General features: G+C 40.6%; 1 protein-coding gene across 1 annotated transcript in view; it reads right to left on the bottom strand.

Annotated features, from left to right (window-relative positions):
* The window catches only part of CRACDL (CRACD like), a 54,384-nt gene extending 46,351 nt beyond the window's left edge, over positions 1-8,033 (bottom strand). Inside the window, exon 1 of the mRNA XM_056861985.1 lies at positions 7,901-8,033. The gene's annotated coding sequence lies outside the window, so the exon portion shown is untranslated. The remainder of the gene's footprint in view (positions 1-7,900) is intronic.
* Positions 8,034-16,653: the final 8,620 nt, after the last annotated feature.

Genomic DNA, 16,653 nt, shown 5'->3' with positions numbered 1-16,653 from the left:
ATCAAACAATAGTCCATAACAAACCATTCCCGTCTAAAACTGATTTGCTCCCAGCCAAGGACATCATTTCGCTCAATGCAATCTAGTAATTTCCTTAGCGAGTATGAAGAATACAGTTTGCCCAAAGAAGATAACAGGCTGCCTGGTGATAACAACTTGGATCAGAACATTGACTCTTTTTACAGACTTAAACTATTATGGTGTCTCTCCATGATTTTGGAATGGCTCCCGAATCACTGATCTGTGTGAAAACAGGAGCAAGAATCTCAGCCCACAAATGAGGGTTAACTCTAAATAGTTCAAAATAGTTAACTCTAAATAGTTCAAAATATTTAACTCTAAATAGTTCAAAATATTGTTGAAGGCTTTCACGGTCAGAGTTCATTGGTTCTTGTGGGTTATCTGGGCTGTGTAACCGTGGTCTTGGTATTTTCTTTCCTGACGTTTCGCCAGCAGCTGTGGCAGGCATCTTCAGAGTAACACTGTCCTTCAGAGGAGAGACACTGTCCTTCAGTGTTATTCCTCTGAAGATGCCTGCCACAGCTGCTGGCGAAACGTCAGGAAAGAAAATACCAAGACCACGGTAACACAGCCCGGATAACCCACAAGAATCTAAATAGTTCATTTGGGATTAAATCAGAACCTGGGGCTTTTCCCCGATGTAAACAACCAATGAGGAACTTAATTTCATCAGGGGATACATCTGGTAGACTAACCTCTACCATGTGTGCAAAACGGTAGAAGTTACTACCATTCCAGATCCTTGATTATCTGGAGGAAATGAAAAAAAGGTTCTTAAAATAAATTACCCAGATGGAAGATGGAATACAGGTAGGGACTTTCACATGACCGTTATTTGTAAAATTGACAATAGACTAAAAGGCTGAGTTGTTATTTATAGCTGTAATCAGACATCTCCAGTTCTTATATAAATCCTCCCTTTTCTTCCAGTTAATCAAGCTCTTATAATTCCTCTTGAGATCTAACAACTCCTTCAGAACACAGATAGAACTACTGCTTTTGAATTGTCTATGTTTCCGAGAAATTGCTCTTTTAAGGAGACTGTACTCTCTATTAAACCAATAGTTTTGCCTAGTTGAAACTAGTAGTTTTAAAATATTTTTTTTAGTAAATAAAAATTCAAATAAACCAATTAAATTTAAAAAATATTTAAATCAATGACAAAAGTCTTAGGCCTAAGAAGAGCTGTTCTTAGTGAAGTCACCTCTGAAGACACCATTCTCTGCAGCACTAAGGAGTCAAGCTTAGGGTTGCATTGGACACGTGCTAGGCCCTTTTGGCTTTGGTGTAATGAGTGATGATGAGTGTGTTAAACGACAAGCACAAGATAAGTTAACTAAAAGAGAAATAGGGAGATGATCACTACCCATATAGTCACAGACTTTCAAACTATTAATTAAAAGCAAAAGGGCCAATGAGACTTTTGGGGAGGGGCTGTGGCTCAGTGGTAGAGCATCTGCTTGGCATACAGAAGGTCCCAGGTTCAATCCCCGGCATCTCCAGTTAAAGAGACTAGGCGAGTCAGTGATGTGAAAGACCTCTGCCTGAGGCCCTGGAGAGCCACTGCCAGTCGGAATAGACAATATTGAATTTGTTGGACCAAGGGTCTGATTCAGTATAAGGTAGCTTCATGTGTTCATGTGAGACCAGGAAGTAGTCAATAACACTGGCACCATTTTGTCCCCAAAAAGTAAAATCTCCATTTGGATCAACTCACGATCACCCATTTACTATTATTAGGTATCTCTGAATAGCAAATTGAACCAAACAAAAAACAGCAGAGTTAATACAGAATCCTTGATTCAAGTTGATTATACGGTTTGGCCTTCTTCAAAGGTCCGTATCAGGTTTTGGAAAAGGATGTAATCATCCTGCCCTATCCGTGCATTAAAGTCACCAGCTATAAGAATTGGGAGTAGTTGGCTAGCTGTTTTTAATATAAACAAGTAATTCTCCCAAATGAGTCCAATTCATACACCGCTGCTTGACATAGCAGGGGGTATATAGATGGAAAATAAAATCAGAGAGAAGGAAGTCAGATTTAGCCTAATTGCAAGAGACAACTCATTGGCAATGAGAAAATCAATTGATTTTGTGCTCAGAGAGGTAGAAACAAGACAAACCCGGATGACAGCAGACCATAGGTCCTTTGATTGCTTTCTTGGAAAAAGAAGAGAAATCTGGAAGAAAAATCTAATTGGTAGCCCATGTTTTCTGTACAAGAATAACACCAAAAGCTGAAAAAAATGACAACGTATCAAAGCCAGTAATTCTAGCTCATCAACCAGCAACATTCCAGCACAGGAATTTATAACAGGTAAAGAGTCAGTCCTCATCAGGAAGAACTATGGGAGATGTCTCCAAAGGCAAATATGAATTTACAATAAGGGCCCATATTATTATTGTTGGTTCTAAAGGAATTGGAACATTGCCTTTAAGTAAGATGGAATCATGTAAAGGCTTCTTGGCTAAGTAAGGAATGATATCACCCATTAGGTTGGACATAGATTGATTCTCAGCTTTGTTAAGCAATGTAGGAGTCTTCGTTTTAGCTAGTAATATTTGATCCTGAGTTTGCCTAATCTGGGTGAGAGTGTCTTTAAGGTCCCCCAACCTCTCAATTATATTATTTTGTTCCTCCGCTGGAAGAGCTCAAAATGAGTGAATTAAATTTGAATCTGCATTATCAAATACATAATCCTTCAACATAGTTGGCAGCATAGGAGGACATTTAGAAGCAGCAAATAGTCTAGTATTACAATTCATGGAGGTTCGATTCTGGTCAGCTGGAAGGACACTCTTGGTTTTAATCGGAGACAAATCTATCAGAGGCTTATCGCCCTTATGTATCTCAACTTGATTTTGAGGGGCAAATTTAACTGAGTTATTTACCAGAGACTTTGATAGGGCTTTGGTCAGAAACAAGGGCACATGGAAGATTTCTATACCGTATAAACTCTCCACTAGACTCCTTCCAACCCCCAAGATGGATTTGGGCTTCTTTTTCCTAAATTCCAATTGGAAGACTAAATTCTAGACCACTTTCTATATTCACCATTCTCAAACGGATACTGAAACCAGTTAAATTATATGAGAAGTACAGATGTTTCAGCCAAAACATTCACACCCATTCACTCTGTAACACTCCACAGTGCCTTCTGAATCATAAAAGAAATCACATCACTTGGGGAGACAATTTTTTCTGCTTATTTTCCTGAAGCTAAATTTGTATTGTTCTTATACTTTCTGAATTGAAGTACTACTCTCAAATCTACAAGTGTGCCTTGAATTAACTCTCCTCTCTTTAAAGGATACTATAATTATTAAGAAATCAAGTGTTTAATTTATTATGTTTGCATAATGCATTTGAAGTAAAGATAGAGAGAGAAGGCATTATGCAAACAAATTGCCTCTTGCTATCCACCCTGTATTTAAGAAAACAAACAATAGCTACAATTCAGAGAAAGTCAGGCACACCTAAGTTCTATAGAAATGACTGGGACTTCAACACATGTTAATGTCAGTGAGATTAAGGCACACCTAAAATTTGTTGGACGAAATCCAGTATTGCTTTCTCACATTAATGAAAGTTATCTAGCAAAACTTCTTTGGGAAGGAAAGCTCAGTTGCGAGGAGCAAGTACTAAGGATTTATACTTCCTCTTATAACAAATTCTTTATTTACAAAAGGTATAGACTGAGCAGATGAAAACCAAGAGTTGCATACAGGGACTTCTCCTCTCCAGGTAACAGTAGTAGCATTCAGTCCCCCCCCCCAAAAAAAAACAATGGCATGCAGCTGTTGCTAAACGGCAGAACACCTGCTTTACATACAGAAGATTCCAGATTCAATCCCCGGTGTCATGGGTCAGGACACCTAGCATCTCTACTATATTAAAAAAAGATCTGCTAGTAGAAAATATGAAAGACCTCTACTTGAGAACCCCCAGAGCTTCTGCCATTCAAAATAATAACACTGGCCTGACCCAGCATAAGTCAGCTGCATTGTGTATGCTGCCAAACAAAGCCATGGCAACCTTGCCCAGAAAGCTTAGAATCCAAGTTGCCTTCCCCCTCTGCCTAAATCCAGAACTATCAGGTTTTCCACTCTTGGCACACACCTTTTCAGACAGAACACTGCCTTCAGCCACCACCCTGACAGGTAGGTGCAACCTGGCCTTCATGAATTAGCACCTGTTGTTCCTAATCAACCCAAAATTGAAGGCAGATTTTAAAACCATTTTCACCCCCGAAGGTTATGTATAAAATAAGAGTTTTAAAAACTACATTCAATTCTACATCCCTTGCTTCTGTGTCATGCATGGCCAGAAGCATAATGCAGTGGCATATCTGGCCAATCTGGGATCATTTTGCCTGAAAATTATTACATTATTTTAATGAAGTGGACTGCCAAAAAAAAAAAAAATCAGTGGGTTATAGATCAAAGCAAGCCTGAACTGACCCTAGAAGCTAAAATGACTAAACTGAGGCTATCGTATTTTGGTCACATTATGAGAAGGCAAGAGTCACTAGAAAAGACAGTCATGCTAGGAAAAGTTGAGGGCAGAAGGAAAAGAGGAAGACCCAACAAGAAATGGATTGACTCAATAAAGGAAGCCACAGCCCTGTTTGCAAGACCTGAGCAAGGCTGTCAAAGATAGGACATTTTGGAGGACATTGATTCATAGGGTCGCCATGAGTCGGAAGCGACTTGACAGCACTTAACACACACACACACCATGCAGTGTTTTAATACAGTGTTTCCCAAAACTACTCTCTTTTTCTAAATTAAAATTTGAGGCACTCTTCATTCTTATACGTGGAAAGATTTGCTTTTGGAGTGTGTAAAAATTTACCCATATTCAGAAGAGCCCACCTTACCTTCTGGTGTCTTTGTAGGAAACACTGACCTGGGCACAGAAATAACAGGAAGCTTCCTCTGAGGACAAGCAGTTCTTCTGCACTTCTGCATTAGAAGTGACTGAATAATCGGGTTGATATGATGCAGATATGAGGGAGAATTACTTACCAGAGTAAAAACCTTTTAGAAGGAGGAAAGGTAAGAACAGTACACCATACAGAGATGTAGCAGATAGCACTTTTGGGGGAGGGGAATACTTTGGGCTCGCAAGGGTTATTTCTCAAGACAGACTAGCAGTTTGCAGCTCTCTCAGATCACACAGTTTAGGAAATAGTGCTTTCGCATTAAAAAGAAGAAGAAAACCATTTCCTTGCAGAACTCCTGGCATTAACACAGAATAGTAGGATCTGGAGTCGACAATCACCAAAAACACTGCATATGCAATATCCTTGCAATATCTCAATTATCTTCTAGAAATAATACCTGCAATGATTCACAAGTTTCCTTTGTTTTCCTGACACCCTCATGTAATTATTTTATTAGAAGGGTCTCCCTTACCTCCTCTCTGATTTTCACTTATATCAGGAGAACTACAATCCTTTAAGCTCCATAGTATCTGCTGCCAAATTAATCCAGATCTGTGAAGAAGAACAAAAAGGTCTAAATCCCCAAGAGAAAGCATAGAAGATCAAGGTGCATCAAAACTGTAGCCTTACAATGGTTTAAAAATAATTCTTTCTCCCCTAGTACGGCAGAAAATTCCTCACTAAATGATAATTATCAGGATTCTGTGGGGAAAACTACAAGGACAGTTACAGAAGTAGAAAACCAATGTTACTTTTTAGAATTGCTAGCTAAAGAGGCACAGATAAGAGCTGGCGGGAAATCTGAAACTCAAGATGTAAATACCTAGAATTCATCCTTCTAGAGTTGGATAATAAAAATACACAGCTTGCATAGGTTAAGGTTGATTTCACCTTCAAATTGTCTGCCTAGCAACTAAGCACTATCCAGGAATTAATGTCCCTTCTCTTAAATGTGAAACTTTTACCTCCTTGATATCAGTGGTCTTCTATTAATAGCGACATGTAGAAAATAAACATTCTCCACTGAACTATACAGGAGGGTGTTTTTCTAGAGGGCGGTAGTTTATCACATCGTTTATTGTATATGGTATCTTCTTTCTATTGTATTATTTTCTAACTTTCATAATGCAGTTTTTGTTTTGTATGCATTTTGGTATATTATATACAGTTTTTATTACATTGTTTTAAAATGTTGCAATCTGCCTTGAGTTTCAGTGAGAAAGCAAACTATAAAAACATTCCTAAGTTGTAAAAAGTTGACCTATTGCATATAGCACCATTTTTGATACCTGACTAGGAGTGATGTGAAATACAAATACAGAAACCTCTTCTGCATTTTTAGTCTTCCAAAATAACAATATTAACATAATAGGAATATTGTACTCCAAATTGATCTCATGGGCAAGTAATATAGAGCAAAACACTATATACTGCCTTAAATGTAGGGTTGCCAGGTCCTTCTTCGCCACCGGCAGGAAGTTTTTGGGGCCAAGCCTGAGGAGGGCGGGGTTTGGGGAGGGGAGGGACTTCAATGCCATAGAGTCCAATAGCCAAAGAGGCCATTTTCTCCAGGTGAACTGATCTCTATCGGCTGGAGATCAGTTGTAATAGCAGGAGATCTTCTGCCAGTATCTAAAGGTTGGCAACCCTACTTGTATGACAGAATCTGAATTTAGAACTTTCTGTTGGATTCCACCCAAAAAAGCAGTGGGAGATATTTTAAATATCATAACTTGAGTAAAACTGGCACCTCTGCAAAGAAAGGGGGAATTTCAGTCTTTTACAGCATTGACCAAGTGGTCAACATTAAGTAAAAGGGTAGAGAGAAGATTAAATGTCTAGGCCATGGTGTCTTCCTGAGAGGTTGCAATTACGGTAGATAGCAAGGTTTTCTGTGAGAACAATCCATGCAAGCAGGTCATGGACGTCTACTGGATGGTAACCTTGGTTCCACAAGTGACAATCAATGCATGTTAACCCCTTACACACAGAGACTCTTCATTTGTGCCATTTTTAATGTTTCGGTTGGGTAGGTTTTAAAAAAATTAAACACTTCCATTTAAACTACAGCACAAGTATGCTCAGGTAACTGTTTAAATGAAAAGTTCTAAATACCAGCAAGGCTGTCTTCTTCTTTCCAGCCAAAGTAATGCCTCTTCTATTTGGGAACTTTCTTTTTCTCACCCTAAGCAAGCAGTGCATTCACTGTCTCCAGCACAAAAATGTCCAGCCTGAAAATTAAAAATGGTTACAACACATTCCACCCTCGACAAAACCTCCTCCTATACAGAAAGGCTACTCCACTCAGTATTACTGATAGATTACGTATCACATTAATTTTACCAAGCAAATGAATCTTGCAGAGGTTAAAATATAATTAGAGATCACTGTACAAATAAGCTCTCATTGTAAGAATCAACAATTAAAAAATGTTCTGGTATGTACTACATGTTTGTTTGGTATTCATTAATAAATCAAAAGGAGAAAACATGAGAAAGTTAAAGTAGCTTACACCACACAAGGAAAATGTTTGCCACAAATCACAAAGATCTAGCCATCTATAAGCAAGATGAAATTGGAAAGCAAAAATTTCTAGTATTTTTAAAAGATCAGCAACTCGTGCAAATCACTGTTACTAACTGTTAGACAAACTGTTGAACATGTTTTTGTAATGTCTTCTGACCCATTATTCTCATGGCCTTAAGGGATTTTCTTTAAATTAATTCTTCATCAAATTATCCAGAAAAGTGTAAAGGTTGTTTTCTGTATTGTAAAAATGAAAACAGCAAGTAAAAGCAGGAGACCACCTGATGGAATACAGCAAAGCAATGCTTGCATAGTTCAGTGCTGTTTGCCTAAGAAACCAAGCCCATTAACACACTAGGAAGTTCGCCTTAGTTTAGACTAGGAACATTTGCTTTCCAGCTGCTTACCTGTATACATTTTGGTTTCGCCAGATTCAGTTAGACACAAAGGGCTACATGTTTCAAAAGAAATCCTTCACCTTGCCAAACGTCTAAGATGTAATGAAAGAAGAATGCCGGTGCTTTCAAGCTCACATGAAAGGATTCACAGAAGTAATGATGATTCCATCTGATGAAAAGGCCCAGCCCTCTTTTCATAAACATTCAGGCATCACGCTACTCTACTATGTGCCTTCCAAATGTATGCTCAACATTGCCTTGGGCTGCGCAAAGGATCCCCGTATCTGCCTCTGAATGATTTCAGTCAAAGGAGAAAGCACTACTATCCTTGAGTTGCTAGGAAACAGGGAGGGAGTTCCTGACCTGAATTCTTAGTAGAGTTGGTTGCTGCCCAGGAAGCTTAAGGTCTTCCCAAATCCTCAGAAATAAAGACTATAAACCTACACACACAGAAATCTTCCAAAATGTAATACTTTCTTCCCTTTTCACAGGAGGTTGTTATTTAATTAGATTTCATTTCCTTTTGAAAAATGGCAGGAAAAAGATCCCCACAAAGAATTATTATATTCTAGGGCCAAATGTTTGCACACTTTTAACTATACAGTATTATTTTAATGCCTCTGAAAGATACCCAGCACTCTTATTACAATTGCGAGATCTCGCAGAATTACAACTTATCTTCAGATGAGAGAGATCAGTTCCCCTGGAGAAAATGGCTACTTTCGAGGATGGACTATATGGCATTACACCCTGCTAAGCGCCCCTCCAAATCCTGCCCTTCACAGGTTTCACCCCCAAATCTCCAGGAATTTCCCAACCCTGAGTTGGCAACTCTGACCCTTAACCTAAATCCCTGGTCAAAATTACTTATTGGAGAGCTGCTCTGTGAAATATGGGGGAGGGATAGTTGAAGATCCCAACTCCTATTGCCCAAATTGAGCTGCTAGCAAATCCTAATTCCACAGATCCCTGTCACTGTTCCTCTCTTGCTTCTGAACTGGCAACTAGGGTTCAGCGCAGAATTGGCCTAGGGAACTCATTTGCTGACCCTTGACTTCAACAGCTTAATTTGACAACCTCCTCTACATGGGGAAACCTTTTGAGCAGAATTCTCCACAAGTTTTGGGATCTTTGTGTGTATAGCCTGAGGTTTATTACATTATTTTCTCCCTGGAGGAGAAAACCTATAATGGCAGTAGGCTGTAAGAGACACCCAGTTTGGGAATATTTCAATGACGTTCCTCTACCTATGGGTAAGGCAGGCATGTGTGCAAAATACAAACACTGCAACAAACAAATGCAAGGCCTGGTAGCCTGAAGGAAACAACATCATGAGAAGTGATGTTTATGTAGAAAACCATGATTTACATCTACTGACTAGCAATTTAAATCGTGAAAATCTAGTCTTACTGAATATATATGTAAATCGTGATTTAAATCGTGATTTAAATAAATCCACCCTGAAGAACACTGAGACTGGCCCAAGGTCACCCAACAGGCTTCATGTGGAGGAGTGGGGAATCGAACCCAGTTCTCCAGATTAGAGTCCATCGCTCTTAACCACTACACCATGCTGGCTCCTTTTAGTAGGTACTAAATGTACCTAGTCTTGTGACACCTTAAAGACCAACACAATTACTGCAGTGTAATGTTTCATGGCCCTGACCTGGATGGCCCAGGCTAGCCTGATCTCGTGAGATCTCAGAAGCTAACCAGGGTCAGCCCTGGTTAGTATTTGGATGGGAGACCACCAAGGAAGTCCAGGGTTGCTATACAGGGGAAGGCACTGGCAAAACCACCTCTGTTAGTCTCTTGCCTTGAAAACCCCATAAGAGGTCGCCGTAAGTCGGCTGCGACTTGACGGCACTTTGCACACACACACACACAATGTTTCATGAGCCAGAACTAGGGTTGCCACCTGAGGGCTGGCAACACTTGGAAACTTCTTGGGGTGGGGCTGGGCATTGCAAAATGCTACGAAATCACTTCTGGTAGTATCATCAGGAGTTGCATTGTGGCATTGCCATGATGTCACTTTTTTGCCCAAATTTCTCCCACTGCTGCACCAAGCAGCAGCTGGGAATCAGGGGCAGGAAGTTTCCTAGTCCCCTTAGCCAGAACCTAGTCTGTTATACGGAGAAGGTGACACCCTGGCTCACAAAAGGTTTATGCCACAATAAATGTCCTTATAGTGCCACGAGACTGTCATTTCAATTGTAGCACTTAATAGGGTATCCCTGTGGAATATGTGCTTATGATGCAATATAGTACAATCTAGCCTTGAATTTCCGCAGAAGAAAACTTAATTAAAAAACGAATGGTCCAAAGTCTGACCCCGCGCACACACACACCTGAAGAATTATTTTAAAAAATAAAAATAAAAAAAAGGGTAAAAAAAAAAAAACCTCTTACATTTGTGTGCCATTAGCTGAACATTAATTACGATATGAGATTTACCCAGTCACATCAGAGCATATCACACTAATAAATTATTGAGAAATCACCTTGCAGTTTGGATCCCAAATAAGCCACATGGAGCACTGATTCCCAAGTGATGAAATGTAACCAAGCAACACTGCCATTTTCGCTCTAGCCTGTTGTTATTCTGACTTGGAAGAAAGAATCGCCTCTCAATTACCACAAGAATAGCACTGAAAACCTGCCAAAGTCAAGCAGCCTAATTAAAAGATTCCATCATTTAAGGGCTTTAACATAGCAGATCTTAAACTGTAATAGAATATAATCAGAGGATACCTCAAAGAAACAGATAAATGTCAGTTTTTCCACAATGAATAATGTTTACAAGCAAAGCAACTTAATTTCACCAACACAAGATGTGCAGCGTAATGAATTATGCATTAAAACAGCGAGACAGAACTAGGGATTGCTTGATAATTAGATTATTAAACGTTATGAGAAAAATGATGACAGTTGTACTCCCTCATAGAATTTGACAAACAAAAATCATCGCTAGATTTAACTTTAAAATGAATGTGGAATTGGAAGAAATGTAATTTCTAATTTTTCATATGCTACTATGATGTTCCACCTCATGGGAGCATTTTAATTTACAGTGATACCACTTTTTCCATGTTCTAAATCCTGTCGAAAATATGAATTGAGGTACAGAATATTTTATTTATATACTCACTTTACTTATAGACTTCTTTCTTACTGAGACTCAAGGTGAATCACAAAATTTAAAAACAATAAGATAAAAAGTATAAAATATTACTGGATTACAGAATTAGAAATCACGCAATAAAAACAAGATAACACATACAATAAGTGTAATAAACTACAACCCTATTCTTTTTATAAAAAATGTCCTTCTAAACAGTGCCATTTGACATATTCAATAGAACGATTAAGTTAATCGGCTCAGAATGGTACAATTCTGCCTAGGATTATTTATTTATGTACAAAATTTACATCCTGCCTTTCTGCCCTCATCAAGGCTACCAAGGCAACTAATAGATTTAAAATAGGCATAATAATAAAATGCACACCTTAAAATCATTAAAACTAAACAAAAACACATACCGTATATACTCGCGTATAAGCCGAGTTTTTCAGCCCAAAAAAAGGGCTGAAAAAGACGAACTCGGCTTATACGCGGGTCAATACGGTAGAGGGGGGAGGGAGGAGGGAGGGGGGAACTTACTGCCGCCGCCTTTTCCCGGCCGGGAGCGGCCTCCAGAGGCCCCCTGTAGCAGCAGGGAGGCCGCGCCGCCGCCCCCGCACCACTTCCCACCGCCAGGAGTGGCCTGGGGGGGCCTCCTGCAGCTGCAGGAAGGCCGCCCCCGCCGGATCCGCCGCTTCCCGCCACCAGGAGCCCAGAAGGTAAGCCTGCTTGACAATTCTATCTTTAATAATGCTTTCCACTAATTTACCCGGAACAGACGTTAATTTAACTGGCCTGTAATTTCCTGGGTCCCCCCTGGAACCTTTTTCATAAATGGGTGTTACATTGACCATTCTCCAGTCCCCTGGTACAGAGGCTGATCGAAGGGACATATTACATATCTTTGTTAGAAGTTCAGCAATTTCCCATTTAAGTTCTTGAAGAACTCTAGGATGAATACCGTCTGGTCCCTGTGACTTGTTAGTTTGCAGTTTGTCTAGACGTTCTAGGACTACCTGCCTTGTTACCACTATTTGCCTCAGTTCCTCATTTTCCCCTCTCCAAAATCTCTGTTCAGGAGAAGGAATCTGCCCTGTATCTTCAACAGTGAAGACAGATGAGAAGAATTCATTTAGTTTTTCAGCAATCGCTTTATCCTCCCTTAGTTCCTTTACTCCCATTGTCATCCAATGGTCCAACCGCTTCCCTAGCTGGTTTCCTACTCCTAATATACTTCAAGAATTTCTTATTGTTTGTTTTGCTGTGTTTAGCAATATGCCCCTCAAAATCTTTTTTTGCATCTCTAATTATCTGCTTGCATTTCCTTTGTGCAAGTCTGTGTTTGCTTCTGTTCGCCTCGTTTGGGCAATCCTTCCAGTCTCTGAAGGAAGACTTTTTTTCTCTAATTGCTTCCTTCACCTTACCAGTTAGCTTGGACTTATTACTACCTTTCCTGACCTACAGTATACAAGCTAGCTGAGCTTCTAGTAATGTGGACTTGAGTAACCCCCAAGCCTTTTCAAGAGATTTAACCCTCTTAACTGTTCCTTTCAACTTCCTCTTTATCAGTTTTCTCATTTTAGAGAAGTTCCCTCTTTTAAAGTCAAAGGTAATTGTGTGAGATTTCCCAGTCACTTTCCCATTTGCATATAAATTAAATTTGATGCCATTGTGATCACTATTGCCAACTGGCTCAACTACATCCACATCCCGCACTAAATCACTGGAAGCACCACAGAGTATTAAATCCAGGATCGCCTCCCCTCTGGTTGCATCTATCACCAACTGTTCGAGGGCACAGTCATTTAGGATGTCTAAAAATTTTATCTCTTTGCCTTGACTGGAGCATACATTTATCCAATCAATATGAGGGAAGTTGAAGTCTCCCATTATTACTATTTCATTACCTTTACACGCTTCCCTAATTTCATTCTCCATCTCAAGATCACCCTGAGCCATTTGGTCAGGGGGCCGATAGAACGTCCCCAGTACTAATGACTGTATCCCACTGGTTCTCTCCCCTCCACCAGGTTTCTGTAATGCTCACTATATCTCTGTTTTCTCTTAAAACCATGCACTCTAATTCCATTTTTGCTTGGAGGCTTCTAGCATTAGCATAGAAACACCTCCACACTGTTTCTCTCTTTCGACTTGCCTGGCCTGTGCCTTTGGGCATCTTTAAGTGGCTATCCATCATTTTTTTCCCATTCCCTTTCATGTCTAAGTAATTCCTATGTGGGCAATCCGAAGCAATTTTCCCTTTGTCCGTATGCACTGAGTTTGCCCGAACCGGATGCTTCTCAGCTCCTGTCGGCTTTCCCTGCAGGTTCAGTTTAAATGCTGCTCTGCCATCTTTTTTATATTACGCGCCAGCAGTCTGGTTCCATTTTGGTTCAAGTGGAGCCCATCCCTTTTGTATAGGCCCGGCTTGTCCCAAAATGTTGCCCAGTTCCTTACAAATCTAAAGCCCTCTTCCCTGCACCACCGTCTCATCCACGCATTGAGACTCACCAACTGTGCCTGCCTAGCTGGTCCTGCACGTGGAACAGGTAGCATTTCTGAGAAAGCTACCTTGGAGGTCCTGGCTTTTAGTCTCCTGCCTAGCAACCTAAATTTGGATTCCAAGACCTCTGGACTACATTTCCCCACATCGTTGGTGCCAACATGCACCACAACCACTGGCTCCTCCCCAGCACTACCTACCAGACTACCTATATGACGGGTAATGTCCGCAACCTTTGCACCAGGCAGGCAAATCACCATGCGGTCCATGCACCCACCAGAAACCCAGCTATCTACATTCCTAAGGATTGAATTTCCCACTACAAGAAGCCACCCTCCCCTCTGAGGCATATCCTCAGTACGAGAGGATATCTGTTCATCCACCAAGGAAGAGGTCCCTTCTAAGGTACCACATCCCCCTACCTTAGTGAGATGGCCTCCTTCCCCAAGGGCTCCATCATCCGTGACTGGCAGATTGCTGTCCCCTTGGGACTGGGATGTGACTATTTCATCCCTGGAGTCCTTAGTCACCTTTCTCTCTGCCTGCCTCAGCTCCTCCAGTTGAGCTAGCTTAGCCTCGAGGAAGTGAATTCGCTTCCTGAGAGCCAGGAGCTCCCTGCACCGAGCACACACCCACAACTTCTGTCCAGCAGGCAGATAATTATACATGTGACACTCCATGCAGCACACTGGGTAGCCCCCCGACCCCTGCTGGCTTTCTACCTTCATAACTGTTATTTTATTAATTAATTAATTATTATATTATTATTTGGTGTTGTAACCCTGCCCTTTACTCTCTTGCACTCTTCCTATACCAAATAAGAACCGAGTGCCGAAGTTCCTTGCCCTGCAGCTATCTGCTGCTAATTCACATAGATATTCAAGTTGCTCGGTACTCCCACTGGATGGAGAGAGTTACTCTGCTAAGATAAAAAGATTTTATCTCCCAGCACAGGTCAATCTAGTCTGTTTCAGCCCCATAACCAGGCCTGAAACCAGACTGGAAAAGATCCAAACAATCCACTTCATCCAGGAATGCTTGAAGTTTTCCAGCTACTGCATGTTTAATCACTTTGCTCAGGAATGGAACATATGAGACTAGGTGACCGTTATTGAAATCTCCTGGGTTCTGGGTAGCATTCTATAGTAGCAGATGCACCACAGCCTGTTTCAAGGTTGGGGTGAGCACACTCCTCCCTCAAGGAGGCGTTTGATATCTCTCAATCCCAGTCAACTACCCCCCAGCAGATTTAAATAGCCAGGGAGGGCAAGGGTCATACAAGCTGGTGGCAGCCCTCAAACCTCCAAGGACCCTGCCCACATCCTCAGACTGAATAAACTGAAAATTATCCCAAACAGCTGGACAAGTTGCCACCCTGGCACCATCTGACCCTGTTACTGCTAATGTAGAATCCAAATCTATATGGATGTGAGAGATTTTATCAGCAAACTGCTGAGCAAAATGGTCATAGCTTGCAGCCAAATAGTCTGCCTCCTCCTGAAGCCCAGATCCCAACAGACCTCTGACCACCCAGAACAGCTCCCCTGGCCTACACAGTGCAGATAGTGAGAAAATATTGCTTTTTTTGCTGCCATTGCTTCCATAGAGTATGCTTTAGCCTTGTCCTATTGGATTTGTTCAAAGTCTTCCTCCACTGTCGCTACAGCCATCTCTCTTGTCTTTTCATCGCCCATTGCCCCTTAATACACCTGAGAGAAGGTACCTGGGAGTGATCGTGTCAACCACCCAGGTCATTTCCTCATTCTCATGACTGACTGATGTATTATGTTGGCCACACAAAGGATCAAATCAACCATCCAGTGAAATGAAATTTAACAAATTTGAATAGGCACTAAATCAGTCCAATTTAGTTTTCGGTATACACCCATAACAAATCATGCATTCGGTCAAATAAATTCCTTCACTGTTGAATGGAGTTATAGGACCTTCTTGCTTTGATCCTTCCAGTAATACAGTATAGCTAACACACCCACTGTTCTAGGGCATTGCCCTGAAGAATGTCTAAGCTGTATTCTGAAGTTCATACTAATGGGTCATAGACATAATTATATAATGTTGTTTGACTGAGACAACAGAATAAATTAGTAAATACAACAAATCAGTTAAAAAAAAAGGAAATTCAAAATCATGTTTCCACTAATAGAAGCCAGCAAAAGTTCACTGACAGGTTTGTTTGAATTACTTTAATTTCAGCCTACCTCATCTCATTATAGCATTTTCTACTAACGGTACTCCTGTGTGCTAAGCAGAACTTTTAATTCTGCATAATGATATCTTCAGAAGGGCACCCAAACATCCCATAAGTTGTAGAGGACATGTCACAAGTTCATCCCTTCTAACCACATGCATATCTTCAAACCAACAACACACACTTTCACTGACATTGTGTGACATTTATTCTCCTGAACATTCTGTGATATGCTAGTAGAGAAGCTAACATGGTGGGCTGAGGGATACTTAAAGCAGAACTGGAGCCAACCCACGTCACAAAAGCTGTGTGGTCGTTTACACTGTAATTAATAGCCCTTCCACTGCCTTTCAGAAGTCATATACAGAAAGCATCCCCTGGTCCAGCATACACCTGCACATTAGCTTGTATGGAATTATGCTACATCAAGCAATAGTGGCTATCCACATCAACACAGCATTATAGGTCTACTTTGGACTGTGGACACAAGTGAAATGCCACAGTTAAACATCATGCTGATGGAACATACATTATGCTCAACCCAAAGTATTTATTTCCACAGCATTTTCTCAGGGAATGGGAATGTAACCTTAATTGGAAAAAAACTATTAGGGCACAGTTAAAATTACAGGTATGTATTTTATGAATGTTATCTTCTCCGTGCACAAATAGGGTGTATATCTGTAACTATACGCAACAGCAATAATTTAATTTGAAAACAAGCAGCATTTACTTGCTTCTCATGCTCAACCATCCAGCAGTTTTAGTCAAAGTTGACCCAGCGTTTTAAGAAGAAACTTCTGAGATCTCACAGGGCCTACTGGCTTAGTAAAATAGCCTCAAAGGCACCTTAAATGTAATTATCTATATTATAATTATATTATCTTGTGCTAAGATTGGTAACATTTCTTTGTGGCTGACCCTAT

The sequence above is a fragment of the Euleptes europaea genome, chromosome 16, assembly GCF_029931775.1.
Source record: "Euleptes europaea isolate rEulEur1 chromosome 16, rEulEur1.hap1, whole genome shotgun sequence".
NCBI classification, from domain to species: Eukaryota; Metazoa; Chordata; class Lepidosauria; order Squamata; family Sphaerodactylidae; genus Euleptes; species Euleptes europaea.
Note: the sequence above shows the minus strand (reverse complement) of the source record. Positions and strands in the feature narration are given on the sequence as shown.